This window comes from Notechis scutatus, chromosome 2 (genome assembly GCF_049901735.1).
Source record: "Notechis scutatus isolate UNSWTSFEM ecotype Mainland chromosome 2, rNotScu1.2, whole genome shotgun sequence".
Classification (NCBI taxonomy): domain Eukaryota; kingdom Metazoa; phylum Chordata; class Lepidosauria; order Squamata; family Elapidae; genus Notechis; species Notechis scutatus.
The window spans coordinates 237,324,231-237,339,508 of NC_142010.1; the positions used below are offsets into that span (position 1 = coordinate 237,324,231).

General features: G+C 41.1%; 1 long non-coding RNA gene across 1 annotated transcript in view; it reads left to right on the top strand.

Moving 5' to 3' along the window:
- LOC148132562 (uncharacterized) overlaps positions 1 to 12,995 on the top strand; it is a 179,127-nt gene extending 166,132 nt beyond the window's left edge. Inside the window, exon 3 of the long non-coding RNA XR_015748215.1 lies at positions 12,781 to 12,995. This is a non-coding gene — a long non-coding RNA (uncharacterized LOC148132562). The remainder of the gene's footprint in view (positions 1 to 12,780) is intronic.
- The last annotated feature ends 2,283 nt before the right edge of the window (positions 12,996 to 15,278 follow it).

The window sequence follows — 15,278 nt, forward strand, 5'->3', positions numbered from 1 at the left end:
TGTCCTTGACAGCTGGTGACAAACTGTCAAACAACAGTAGTGCAAGTAGTTTATTTGGGAATAAAAACAAAATAAAATTGGTATGCCTACTGCTGAAGAGGATTGGTCACCAAGAAAACTCAATTCCTCAACCCTGGCTCAGTTCTTCTCCAGGTACCATTCCATTATTGACTCAACTATTGCAGGGTCAACCAAATAAAAAATCATTTCTGGCCTAAATGTCTCAATCATTTCTGGCCTAAATGTTCCCCTCGCACATATGTGCTAGTCATTTCCAGCTCTAGGGGGCAGTGGTCATCTCTGTAACAAAGCTGAAGAGCCAGCGCTGTCCGAAGATGTCTCTGTGATCATGCGGTTGGCATGACTAAATGCCAAAAGCACATGGAATGCTGTTACCTTCCCACCAAAGTGGTCCCTATTTTTCTACTTGCATTTTTGCATGCTTTCGAACTGCTAGATTGGCAGAAGCTGGGACAAGTAACAGGAGCTCACTCCGTTACATGGCGCTGGAATTCAAACTGTCGAACTGCTGACCTTTCTGATCGACAAGCTCAGTGTCTTACCCACTGAGCTACTGCATCCCTCATGTATCAATACACACAAGTAAAATAAGAATTAAAATCAGCACCCAAATACTATATAAGAGGGACATCTGGATGCCTTTGAAACTGCCAAAAGAAAACATGTAGAGTGTCCAATAAGAAAAATCCGTATCTTTACTATAAATTCTATTTAGAGTGAATGCATAAACATTCGTTCCATTAGTGTTTTTCAAACTAAACAGCTTTAAATTGTGGACTCCCAGAATTTCCCAGCTTGCATATTGGCTGGGGAATTCTGGAAACTGGAGTCCACACATCTTAACATTGCTAAGTTTGGGGAAAAACTGAGTAGCAACGTTTCAGCAGAATCTCATCTGCCATCATCAGGCTTCTGTATTGTGTCCGTCTGTGGGTCAGACTTTTACAGTGGTTTCAGATTTAAATTTGGGGCAGCCTATTGCTGTGCCAGAATGGTTTTTTTCTTCATCCTGATTGGTTGGGAGTCTTGGTCTGTGTTTATTGGTCTCGGAGTTTGCTGTGTTCTGCTTGATGGGTGTTTCTGATATCTTCTGTCTGTTTTTTGGCTCTTTTTGTATCTTGATTGGCTGGCAGCATTGTGTTACTTTAATGGAGGTCTTTAGTGCAGCTTGGCTTCGGGTAAATGGACGGCTATCATTAGTTAGGAAGCTGGGTTTCATCTGGGTGCCTGGTTGGGGTGTGTTTGAGCTGGAGGTATCAGGGGATCTGTTTGTGCCCAGGTGTTTGCCTGGCTTGTGGTGTGGAGATTTTTTGTTTGTGAGTGCAGGCTTCCAAATGATTGACAGCCTGGTGGAATCATCTCTTCTGTTCATGCTTTCTGGTCTTTTTCAATCTCTATGGCTTCTCTGATGACTCTGTGGCTAGGGTTTTCCATAGTGGCCAGGGTTTTGGTGCCATTGAAGTTGATGCTATGACCTGTAGCTTCCATGTGTTGGACTAGTGAGGAAGTGTGTTCCAGCTTTTTGACTGCATTTTTGTGTTCATCCAGGCGGGTACTTATTCTTCTATTGGTCTGTCCAATGTATGTGGCGGGCATGATGCACAGGGGACTTCGATACGCCCTTGGTTTTCCAGGTCAATTTTATCTTTGGGGTTGCTAAGGATGGCTGCTATTTTTCTGTCTGTTTTGAAGGCAGTCCTGATGTGATGTCTGTGTAGTACCTTACTAATTTTGTCTGTAGTACCTCTTATGTAGGGCAGGACAGCTGTTCCATAGGTCTGTTCATCTTCTGGGTCCCTATTATGTTTCAGTGTGTTTTTGTGGATCAAGCTGGTGATTTTGCTTTTGTGGAAGCCGTTGGCTGTCAGTACTTTAGTCAGGGTGCATAGTTCAGCCTTAATGTGTCTTGTCTGCCAGGCGTTTGGTTCTGGTAATTAGTGTTTTAGCCACGGAGTTTATCTGTGCTGGGTGGTGGTGGGATTGGGCGTTGAGGTAGCGGTTGGTGTGTGTTTTCTTCTGGTATATGGTGTGTCCTAGTGTGCCATCTGTTTTTTTGTAGATTAGTAAATTTGTAGAAAGCATGAACAGAAGAGATGATTCCACCAGGCTGTCAATCATTTGGAAGCCTGCACTCACAAACAAAAAATCTCCACACCACAAGCCAGGCAAACACCTGGGCACAAACAGATCCCCCTGATACCTCCAGCTCAAACACACCCCAACCAGGCACCCAGATGAAACCCAGCTTCCTAACTAATGATAGCGCCCATTTACCGAAGCCAAGCTGCACTAAAGACCTCCATTAAAGTAACACAATGCTGCCAGCCAATCAAGATACAAAAAGAGCCAAAAACAGACAGAAGATATCAGAAACACCCATCAAGCAGAACACAGCAAACTCCGAGACCAATAAACACAGACCAAGACTCCCAACCAATCAGGATGAAGAAAAACCATTCTGGCACAGCAATAGGCTGCCCCAAATTTAAATCTGAAACCACTGTAAAGTCTGACCCACAGACGGACACAATACAGAAGCCTGATGATGGCAGATGAGATTCTGCTGAAACGTTGCGTACAACTTTAAAAGAACTACAATGACGTGGGAAAATACCCAACCAAGCCGAACACCATACATACATATATATATATATATATATATATATATATATATATATATATATATATATATATATATATATATATATATATCTCACTCTGAGAAGCACAGAGCTGAAGACAGAAGCCTGAAGATGATGAATGAGACTTCATCGAAACGTTGCCTAGATACTTCCAACCTTACGCAGGAGAAAACCCGAATAACCAAAGATCCATATATAATATATATATATATATATATATATATATATATATATATATATATATATATATATATATATTGTGATTCCGGCATCTGCTACAGGTTTTTTGAATGACAGCTCCAACGAGGAGGACTTATATGAATCAGCAAGTTCTAACGATGAGGAGGAGATGAATGCATTTGATTTGCAAGATCGGCTTGAACCTTCAAACTCCTCCACCCTTCAATTAGGTGGTCAGCCGGGAACGGGTGATAATGAGGAACCAATGATATCTTCAGGTGAAGAAGATGATAATTTGGATGATTGCTGGGTAGATGTCAGGACAAGACGCCTCCTGACAAGGAGGAACCAACGAGGATACAGTAGGAGAGCAGACCAGCAATTAGACTAATTAGTTACTCTATAAAGGGAGAGATGACTTTGCACTTTGTCCGGAACAAAGTGTCTATTTGCAAGGAGAACTGAAGAGCACAGTTTGGAGGATTTTGATCTGAAATATCTTGTTGGGATTTGGATTTAATTCGTTGGAACTTCTACTTATTGGAATTATTTTGTGAAGGATTTTGATCTGAAGAATCTTGTTGAGTCTTGGATTTAGTTCGTTGGAACTTTTACTTATTGGAGTTATCTGTGAAAATTCCTGTTTGCTGCCTTTCTTACAAGGACTGTTGCTTTCAGCCTTATCTGTTTACTTTAAAAGGTGGGACATAACATTTTCCTGTTTGCTGCCTTTCTTTACAAGGACTACTGCTTTCAGCCTTAACTGTTTATTTTAGAAGGTGGGACATAACATTTTTGTTCCGGACCCAACAGACCATCTTTGCAACGATGGATTCAACTCAAATGCAACAATTGGTGGAGCAGCAACAGATGCAAATAAATCAATTACTTCAGAGCAACGTATCCCTTCAAAATCAGGTAACACAATTATTATCGTCGTTGCCAATTCTCAAACTGTTTCAGCTGCAGCTGGAGTTCCCCCTGCACCCCTGTGAGAAAAATTCGATAGCTATGCCAGATAAATTTTCTGGCAAACGGACATGTTTTCAACATTTTTGGGTCAGTGCCAATTGTATTTTTCTGTGAGGCCGGAGGATTTTCCAACCGATCGAAGTTAAAATTGGCTTTATTATTAGTTTGTTAACCGGCAGGCTGCCAAATGGGCTACTCCCTTATTAGTACAAGATAGTCCATTACTGGACGATTTCCAGGGGTTTATTCAACAGATGAACGTTATGTTTGAGAATCCAATTAAATCTCAAACTGTGGACAGAAAATTGAGGGATATTATTCAAGGTAAACACTCATTGCAAGAATACATTGCAGAATTTCGCTTGTTGTGTATGGACTCCACCTGGAATGAACCAGCTCACATGGCAGCATTCCAAGAGGGTTTGTCCGACATTATCAAGGATGAACTTCATGCAGAGCGTGCTTCAACTTTGGACACATTGATTACTCAATGCTTACGTATTGAAGCTCGCCTACAACATCGTGGTGTAAACGGACCGTTGCAGAGCCACCTGTGTTTCCTCGTTCACGCACCCCGTCTATGAGGGTTTTCCAATCCAGAATTCCAGCAGAGGAGCCAATGGAGATAGGCGCACTCCGCCTCGTTTAACAGTTCAGGAACGATCGAGAAGATTTCAGGAAGGTTTGTGCCTTTATTGCGGGGGTTCGGGACATTTTGCAAATTCCTGCACTCGGAAGGGGACTCGTGGACCTGTATCAAAACCCATTGCTGGTCCGTCGGAAACGGGTAGGCCCGACCTCAGGAAACCCTAGGTCGGGCACAGTATTCACTTTCATCTCAAATTGCTGAAGTTAATTCTGGCCCTCCTCGACATTTACTTTTGGACACTCGCATATTCTTGCAATCTCGGAAGGAGGGAATCCTGCCATGGCACTGGTGGATTCAGGGCTACGACTAGCTTTATGGATTATGATTTTGTAAAACATTTCAAAGTTCCTTTAGTGCCTGTGAATCCCCTCATGCAGGTGGAAACCGTAGATGGGCGCGAACTCAAGTCGGGACCTATTCGCTTTACACCCAACCACTGCGTATGCGTATTGGGGATCACGAGGAGGCGATAAGTTTTTATATCACTTCGAACCTCCATCTTCCTTTGGTGCTCGGAGTATCCTGGCTGCGCTTTACACGATCCGTTGGTGGCTTGGGCGCAGAACGCTGTTTCTTTTCCAAGCCTGCAATGTGTGGACCACCTGAGACATGTCTGCGCAGGCCAACATATTGTCGCTTCTGCTGCCTCGATTCCTTCAGAGCTGTCGGATTTCGCCGATCTTTTCAGTGAACAGGAGGCAGATCAATTACCACCACATCGTGTTTACGACTGTCCCGTGGATTTGATACCGGACGCCCATTACCAAAGGGGAGGTTGTATTCTTTGTCTGAGCCTGAACTAGTTGCACTTCGAGAATTTTTGAATAAAAATCTAGCTCGGGATTTATTCGACCTTCGTCATCCCCTCTTTCAGCACCTGTCTCTTTGTCAAGAAGAAGTCGGAGAACTTCGCCTTTGTTGTGACTATAGACGCTAAATGCTATCACTGTGAGAAATAGCTATCCTTTACCGCTCATCTCCGAATTGTTGGAGCGGTTACGGGAAGCTACAATTTTCACGAAACTTGACTTACGTGGAGCTTACAATTTGGTTCGGATGCGTAGGGAGATGAGTGGAAGACGGCTTTTGGCACTCGTTATGGTCATTTCGAGTACAATCGTTATGCCATTTGGTTTGACCAACGCTCCTGCTGTATTTCAACATTTAATGAACGATATCTTTCAAGACATGTTGGATAAGTTTGTTGTCATATATTTGGACGACATTTTGATTTATTCAAAATCTAAAGAGCAACATCTTCAGCAGGTGCGCCAAGTGCTTCAGCGCCTTCGGAACATAAACTTTATGCTAAATTAGAAAAATGTTTCTTTTTCAGTCGCCTCATCGAATTCTTGGGACACATTATTTCTCCTGTGGGCATTGCTATGGACCCCAAAAAGGTTGAGGCGTTGTGTAGTTGGGAAGCTCCTCGTCGGGTTAAAGATGTGCAACGACTTTTAGGATTTGCCAACTATTATCGGACTTTCATTCCAGGTTTTGCGAAGATAATGGATCCCATAACCCAGCTTCTTTGCAAGAAGGTTCCATTTGTGTGGGGGCCTCCACAACAACAGGCTTTTGACACTTTGAAAAAGCATTTATAACTGAACCCATATTGAAGCATCCTGATCCGGATCGCCCATTTGTGGTCGAGACAGATGCTTCTAATGTCGCTATCGGAGCAGTGCTGTTACAAGCTTCGGAGGATGGCGCTCTTTGTTTCCTTTGCGCTTATTATTCTAGGAAGCTTACAGCTTCGGAACGCAACTATACCATTTGGGAAAAAGAGTTGTTAGCTATTAAGGTTGCTTTTGAGACTTGGAGACATCATTTGGAGGGAGCTCGACACAAGGTGGAGGTTCGGACAGATCATAGGAACCTGGAACATTTGACCACGGCTAGGAAATTGAATCAAAGGCAGATTCGTTGGTCGTTATTTTTGCCAGATTTAATTTCTCGGTTACTTACGCTCCAAGTGGTCAGAACTGGAGGGCGGATGCATTATCTCGAAACCAGAGTATACTTGTGCCAAGATCCTCTTCCTTACGGACAGTGTTACCACCGGAATCTCTAGCCGTACTCTGCAGGAACCGGTAGATTTACGGGCCCAACTACGAGAGGTGCAACGCTTTGGATGCGTGGACGCAGCAGAGACGGGAGGACATTGGCCCAACTTCTCCATGGTCTTTGAAGACGATCTGCTTCGATATCGGGTTTATTATATGTGCCTACCAGACCGTTGAGGGCTCTCATCATGACACAATGTCATGATAACCCAGCCGCTGGTCATTTTGGATTACACAAGACCTTGCATTTGGTCACTCTGACTTTTTGGTGGCCTCGAGTTCGTCATGATGTGTCTTCTTACGCCGCTTCATGCTCAATGTAGGCAAGCAAAGCAGCATCCGTGCACCTCCTGGACTTTTGCAACCCTTGCCGACTCCAAGTAGACCATGGGGAGCGATCTCTATGGACTTTCTGACACATTTACCGTCTTCATCGGGGTTCACAACAGTGCTTGTGGTAGTGGATATGTTGACTAAAATGGCCCATTTCATTCCCTGTCGGAAATTACCATCGTCCCGCACTCACGGCTCAGTTATTTTTGCAACATATCTTCCGCTCTACATGGACTGCCTGATAGAGTGGTTTCTGATCGTGGGGTCCAGTTTACGGCAGAATTTTGGAAACAGTTAATGGCGGCTTTGCAAGTGAAAGTATGTTTAGCGCCAGCGCACCATCCGAAACTGATGGCGGGACGGAGAAGGTGATTGGGATTCTTACTCAATATTTGAGATGTTTTGTTAATTTGCGACAAAACGATTGGGTGAAATACCTCCGTTAGCAGAATTCGCTTAACAACTCGCAGCATACCTCCACCCGTGTCACGCCATTTTTTGCAAATATGGGTTATCATCCGTGTTTCTTCCCATTAACTATGATGGATTCCCCGGTTCCTGAGACCCGAGAGTTTTTGGAAGAACTACACGCAGTTCGCCGTCTACTGATACAACAATTGAACAAGGCAAAAGAAGATTATAAGCGGTTTGCAGATCGGTCCTGGCCGAGATACACCTCCGTTAGTTGTGGGTGATAAAGTGTGGCTATCTACAAAACATCTGAAGGTCGATCGCCCTATTAGAAAACTTGATCATCGGTTTATTGGTCCGTTCCCGATTGAGGCAGTTATTAATCCGTGGCATACCGCCTCACTTTGCCACGATCCATGCGTATTCACCCCGTCTTCATCGATCTCTTTTGATTCCTGATTCTTCTGTTTGTCGATTACGTGATTCTGCTGAACCGGGTCCGTTATCATTGCCTTCTGAGGAGCCTGCTGTTGACGATACGGTGGTCGACGCCCTGATTCCCGCTGGCTCAAAGGTCGCTTCCAGTATTTGGTCAGGAGGAGGGTAGATGACTCGGAGGTTTGTTCCTGGACGGATGCGTCTACACTTCATGCTTCGGATCTGCTTCGAGACTTTCATGCACGCTCCCTTCAAACCGCATCCGGATCGCCAGACCCGGGGAAGGGCCCTGCGGTGAGGGATAGTGTTGTGATTCCGGCATCTGCTACAGGTTTTTTGAATGACAGCTCCAACGAGGAGGACTTATATGAATCAGCAAGTTCTAACGATGAGGAGGAGATGAATGCATTTGATTTGCAAGATCGGCTTGAACCTTCAAACTCCTCCACCCTTCAATTAGGTGGTCAGCCGGGAACGGGTGATAATGAGGAACCAATGATATCTTCAGGTGAAGAAGATGATAATTTGATGATTGCTGGGTAGATGTCAGGACAAGACGTCTCCTGACAAGGAGGAACCAACGAGGATACAGTAGGAGAGCAGACCAGCAATTAGACTAATTAATAATCATCAAACTATATGTTCCAACAACAACTCCAAAAACAAAACAAAAAGCAGATTACCCATATCAATAAGGAAACTTCAATCCAAAAAGAGATCACTCTGGCGGAAAAACAAATCTGGTCACGTTGCTAATTTCAAAAACCGATACAAAAATTTATGCCACCAGATAAAGACCGAATGCACCAATTACCACATTAAACAAGAGGAAAACCTTCTAAGCACCAATTCCACCCGTGCTTTTTACAATTTTGTAAACAACAAACTAAAAGACTCAAGGTCCATCCCTCCCTTGATAGGACCTGATGGTAAAGACTGCAGCGACGACACCATTAAAGCCAACATCTTTAACACATTCTTCGGCTCAGTGTTTGTAAACAGTAATGGATCATGCCCAATGTTTCCTAGCCGTACCACAAACAACAATAATGATCTAATACATATCGATTTTACAGTAGACAACGTTGAAAAAGCACTACGCAACCTAAAACCATCTCTATCTATTGGACCGGATGGAATATGTGCCTACTTCTTAAGAAAACTATCCGCTGCCATAGCCAAACCTCTAAGCATAATCTTTGAAAAATCTTTCAGAACCAGCTCCTTGCCCAACCTATGGTTACAAGCCACAGTCATTCCCATCTTCAAAAAGGGAGACCCAAGCCTAGTTGAAAATTACAGACCAATCTCCTTATGCTGCGCCACCTGTAAAGTCATGGAATCAATTATTAACCAATCCATCATCCTCCATTTAGAGACAAACAACCTACTCTCCAATAAACAATTTGGTTTCAGAAAAAACTATCCTGTAATCTGCAACTCTTACACTGCAAAAACATATGGACGACACAACTCGACCAGGGCAAAGCAATAGACGCAATCTACATAGACTTCTGCAAAGCCTTTGATTCAGTGGTACTGCACAAACTACTCCTAAAAATAAAATCTTATGGTATCTCTGGACAACTGAATAACTGGATAGAAGCATTCCTGTCAAACAGACAACAAATGGTCAAAATTGGGAACGCCCTATCAAATCCAGTACCTGTCAATAGTGGTGTTCCCCAAGGCAGTGTTCTAGGACCAACTCTCTTCATAATCTACATAAACGACCTTTGTGATCATATCAAGAGCACATGCGTTCTCTTCGCTGATGATGTAAAGCTGTTCAATACCACAGACAATATAACTACCCTTCAAAAAGATCTAGACTATGTATCTGAATGGTCTAACATATGGCAACCCAAATCTCAACAAATAAATGCTCTGTCTTACATATTGGTAAAAAAATCAGAAAATAAAATACAAGCTGAATAGTCAAGATCTTGTTGATGACCCAAGCTCTGTAAAGGACCTGGGAATACTCACCTCTAATGATCTAAGTGCTAGAGCTCACTGCAACTACATAGCCAAAAAGGCATTAAGAGTTGTTAACCTAATCCCACGTTGCTTTTTCTCTGGTAATATCTCACTACTAACCAGAGCATACAAAACATTTGCTAGACCAATACTCGAATACAGTTCATCAGTCTGGAATCCTTATCACGTATGTGATATTAACACAATTGAGAAAGTCCAGAAGTATTTCACAAGAAGAGTTCTCCACTCTTCTACCCGTAGAATACCTCACGCCACCAGACTCGAAATTCTAAAACTAGAAAACCTCGAATTACGCCCGCCTTCGGTCCGACTTAAGCATGGTATATAAAATCATACATTGCAATGTCCTACCTGTCAATGAATACTTCAGCTTTAACCATAACAACACAAGAGCACACAACAGATACAAACTCAAAGTAAACCGCACCAAACTTGATTGCAGGAAATACGACTTCAGCAATAGAGTGGTCAATGTCTGGAATACTCTACCCGACTCTGTAGTCTCTTCCCCAAACCCCAAAAACTTTAACCTTAGACTGTCTACTATTGACCTCACCCCTTTCCTAAGAGGTCTGTAGGGGCGTGCATAAGCGCACCAACGTGCCTACCGTCCCTGTCCTATTGTTTCTCTTATTCTTTTATTTTTCTTATATGTACCCATTTCATATATTTACAACTATGTATACACTTGTACTTATTATCTTGTAAACAATTGACAAATCAAATAAATAAATAAATAAATAAATAAATAAATAAATAAATAAATAAATAAATAAATAGTTACTCTATAAAGGGAGAGATATGACTTTGCACTTTGTCCGGAACAAAGTGTCTATTTGCAAGGAGAACTGAAGAGCACAGTTTGGAGGATTTTGATCTGAAATATCTTGTTGGGATTTGGATTTAATTCGTTGGAACTTCTACTTATTGGAATTATTTTGTGAAGGATTTTGATCTGAAGAATCTTGTTGAGTCTTGGATTTAGTTCGTTGGAACTTTTACTTATTGGAGTTATCTGTGAAAATTCCTGTTTGCTGCCTTTCTTTACAAGGACTGTTGCTTTCAGCCTTATCTGTTTACTTTAAAAGGTGGGACATAACATTTTCCTGTTTGCTGCCTTTCTTTACAAGGACTGCTGCTTTCAGCCTTAACTGTTTATTTTAGAAGGTGGGACATAACACATATATATATATATATATATATATATATATCTTTGTTATTGGTTTTCCTCGCGTAAGATTGGAAGTTCCAATACTTCCAATCTTACGCGGGAGAAAACCTGAATAACCAAAGATCCACATACAAATACCCATGAGAACCTCAGAAAACAAAATATATATATATATATATATATATATATATATATATATATATATATATATATATATATATATATATATATATATATATATATATATATATATGAATAAAACATATATGCCATGGCCTACTCTAATATCACAACATCACCAAATGGATTTGTAACTGTCTGACAAACCTCACTCAATAGGTCTGCAGCGCTTCGGAGCAGGCAGGAATCCGCGACTGTGTGCGGTTTCTGCCTGTGTTCACTGCCCGAGTGCCCCGAGCCATTTGGCTTTGGGGCTAAGCCACCTCCGTAGAAGGTGGCGAAGACAGGGGGTCTGGCAGGGTCGAGAGATATCGCACCTCTCTTCCCTAGCCAGCGAAACCCCCTTTTCCAAAGGCAGCTGAGCGGCGGTCAGCAATGGCCGCCACATAGAAGAGCTCAGCCGGAAAAAGAAAGTGCAGGAGGAGCTGTGAAGAATTGAAAGTGATCTTTGCTGACTGGGACAAGTAACAGTGAAAGTATCCTGGAATTTGAAACTTGCTAAAGAAACATCGTTTCCAGAATGTGTCATGTAAATTAAAGGAAAAGCTTTTTTTTTCTTCTTTTCACTCTCTTTCAGAACCAGTTGTTAAATTATTTGAATCCCATCACTGAATGAAGTGCCACATGGTTCCATTGTAGGCCCAGTATTCTTAAACAACTTAGATGAAGGAATGGAAGAGGAACTCATCAGATTTGCAGATGACACTAAACTGGCAGGAACATCCAATACCACAGAATACAGGATCGAGATCAGACATGAACACTGGGCCCTATCTAACAAAATGAAAGTATATGTTGAGAAAAGATTTTTCTTAGGCAAGAAAAATCAAATGTACAGGTACCGATTGTGAAACCTGGCTTAATAACAGTAATTGTCAGAGGCTGACCCTGGATCATCTTGATTACAAGAAATATTTTCAAACCTTTCTGAGCCTCATTACTTCTGAAGTGCATGACATTGAAAACGGTCATTTCATAAGCTTCTTTAGAGGAAATGATTAGATGCTGTAATATTTTCCAAGAGAAAAAGAAAAAAATGCCAGCTGTGCACACTTAAATTAGTTGTCTGGGTCTCAGCGGCCCTTAGCCCTTCCTTGTTATGTTCAGACAACTCAGATCCTTCATTTTCAAGATTAATCCAGTTTCTAGGTATCTTGGAGAATTTTCTGGTGTTCATTTCTACAAATAGAATGAAATCTGACCCTGCTTAATTGTTTGTGTGACTGGAAAACCTAGAATAAAATCCAGAATAAAAATGTCAGATGTACACCAGTAAAATATCCTAAAGTAAGGATACTACATAAACAGATATATTCATATATATGAATAAGCTGATATAAATGGAATAGCAATGCAACATACAGTCACAGCTGATTGTAAGTACTGATAAGTTGGAGCAGAGGTAGTATTCAGCAGGTTCTGATCAGTTCTGAAGAACTGGTAGCGGAAATTTTGAGTAGTTTGGAGAACCAGCAAATACCATCTCTGAGTGGAGATTTTACAGTATCCTTCACCTGCCACGCCCACCAAGCCATGCCCACAGAACCGGAAGTAAAAAAAATTGAATCGCACCACTGGGTTGGGTTTAAAGAATTTTCATATAACTACAAGAATGGACAGATAAGATGGCAGGTCTTCACCACAAATTGTGTTTTTATCAATACTATCCTTGCCTTTTGAAACAAGTGGGCAGCTTTTACTTCTCTTTGTTTGCAGGTGAAACCAAGGGACAGGTACCAAAAGACCGGGGGGAAGTAAGCCAGAAGCAGAGAGAGTGGTTGCCATCATCCTGCTATTTCCCCTCCACACTGGAGGGGAAAATGCCTCCATGTTTGTGCCAAGAAGGATAAGAGGAGAAAAAGAAGCCTAGGAAGCAAATATATTAAGAAGCCTCTCAATCTTCATTTTAGGACAGAGACAAAGGATATATGAAAGGAGTTTATGTATGTATGATTGATTGATTTTGTGAGTGAGTGTGTGTGTGTGTGTGTTAAAATATTTTTTATTCAAAAGTTAAAATATAAAATCAAACTCCCCAAAACAGACATAATGAAAGATTATTTTAAAAGTGCATGAAAGAAAAAGAGAATACTCAGATACTGGCAACAGTAGAATCAGATTTGCAATCTGGTGGATTGGAAATTAATTTGTTGCTGACAGAGTTGGAGAAAACGGAACTTTGTTGCAAAATTACAGATTTGGTGGAGAAGCCTGAAAGGGCTATGAATCCAAGAGATTTAGAGATGACAGAATGGATCAGTGATGAATTGGACTTTCTTAAGAAAATTAGTAGACTTTTTGAAAACAAATATGGAGAAATTTACAACAGAGATCCATAACTTTGGAAATGAAATTCAATTATATTGAAAGATGCTAGTTATAATTTTACGGAAAAGTTTTATTATTAAAAATTAGTCAAGGATATTTGATCCTGGATGAACAATCACTGTTGTGGATAAGGCTGACACTGAAGCCATTGCAGACTTTCTATGATACAATACAATACAATACAATACAATACAATACAATACAATACAATACAATACAATACAATACAATACAATACAATACAATACAATACAACACAAAATTATTTTCAGAGCATTTTGAAGTTTTGCTGTTAGGCTTACCTATTAATCGTTAATGGAGTTGTAGAAGCTTATATATTATAGACCTGTTTCACAAGGGGGCCACACTACTAATGTTGGATATATTTATCAGTATTCAATGAAAAGAAATCAAGTTTTATGACATTATTTGAAGAGATTAAAAATATTCTAATCCAACATGCTACTCAAGGTAGGAGTCAAATGAATTTTCAATCTTTTCTTGAAAACCTCCAAAAAATGGCAAGCTGTTTCATTGGTTAATTGCTGTCACTGTCAGAAAACTTCTCTTTAGTTCCAGGTAGGATCCTGTACCCTCAAGTGCTAGAAGACAGCTATTATGTCACCCTTAACTCTTGTCTTCATTAGACTAGACCTATCTGGTTCTCCCAACCATTCAATGCACAATTTAGTCTCCAGACCTCTTATCTTCTCTGCAGTTCCAAAACATTTGGAAGCAACCAGATTGGTGGTGACAACATATCAACAAAACAGTGTGTGTGTGAAAGTTGAAGCTTACTAATGGCTATTTGTTAAATTGGTGAATGAGGTGACTAACCTTATGTTAGAAAAGTTCTCACTTTGGAAGAAGGAGAAAGGTGCAAAGCATGACATTGGGGAGATGCAAGAGACGGGAAATTATTCATTCTCATGTAGATGTAGATGTGAGAACAGCATATCATGAGAATGGGATCATTTAAAGCTCAAGGGGAGAACTAGAAGAGTTTGTCCCACATCCTTTCCTGCTCAAATTTCCCCTCTTCCCCCTTGAAATATACACAGCATGCAGATCTCTTCTCTTGGTTTTTATTTCTAGCGTTCCATTCACAAAACTAACAGCTGGCAGAAGGTGGTTTTGGACAGGAAAACCTGGCTTGTTGTAAATCATTCCATAAAGAATTCAACAGTAATGCTAACAGGCTTAAATCCACCAGGTCTCATTAGCAGCTGATAGCCATGCAATCTTATTACTATTTATATTACTGTACCCAGAAGATACCTCTATGTGTGCCATCGCATATGGCAAATTAAAGAGCAGTAACGACAGAGTATTAACCTGGATTTGGGACACCTGAGTTCAGATTTCTGCTTATCTAAAGTCAAGTCCCATATGTTATGCTAATTTAGTTCTCAGAAAAGTTGTAGACAGATGTACTGGATGTGCTGTTCCCATCGGTTGTGATAGCACCGGTCAGTGGAAATTGCAATCCTAAATATCTGAAGGATGCCTTTTAGAGAGGACAAAAGAAAATTCCTTAAGAAAAGGAGGACATTATTTCAGCAAGACTAAATAAATAATAAATGGACGAGAAGGAGGGTACCCTACTTACCCAGATTTAGAGCAGTTCACATTTAAAAGTTGGAGCTGATCCAATAACCAGAGAAGTGCATTTCCAGAGAAAGGCATATGCAGAGTGCCTGATAAATCACAACTGCATGCCTACTTAGAAGCAGGTCTCATTGAAGCCTTACGGCTTATTCCTACAATAAGTGGACCTATCCCAGTAAGCTAACTTGTAGTATTTCTCAAAGAAGAATATATTGTTTTCCTTTAACTTGCTGTGGTCTCTGGCCACATATTCTTGGTGCTGGATAAAGGAATGTAAT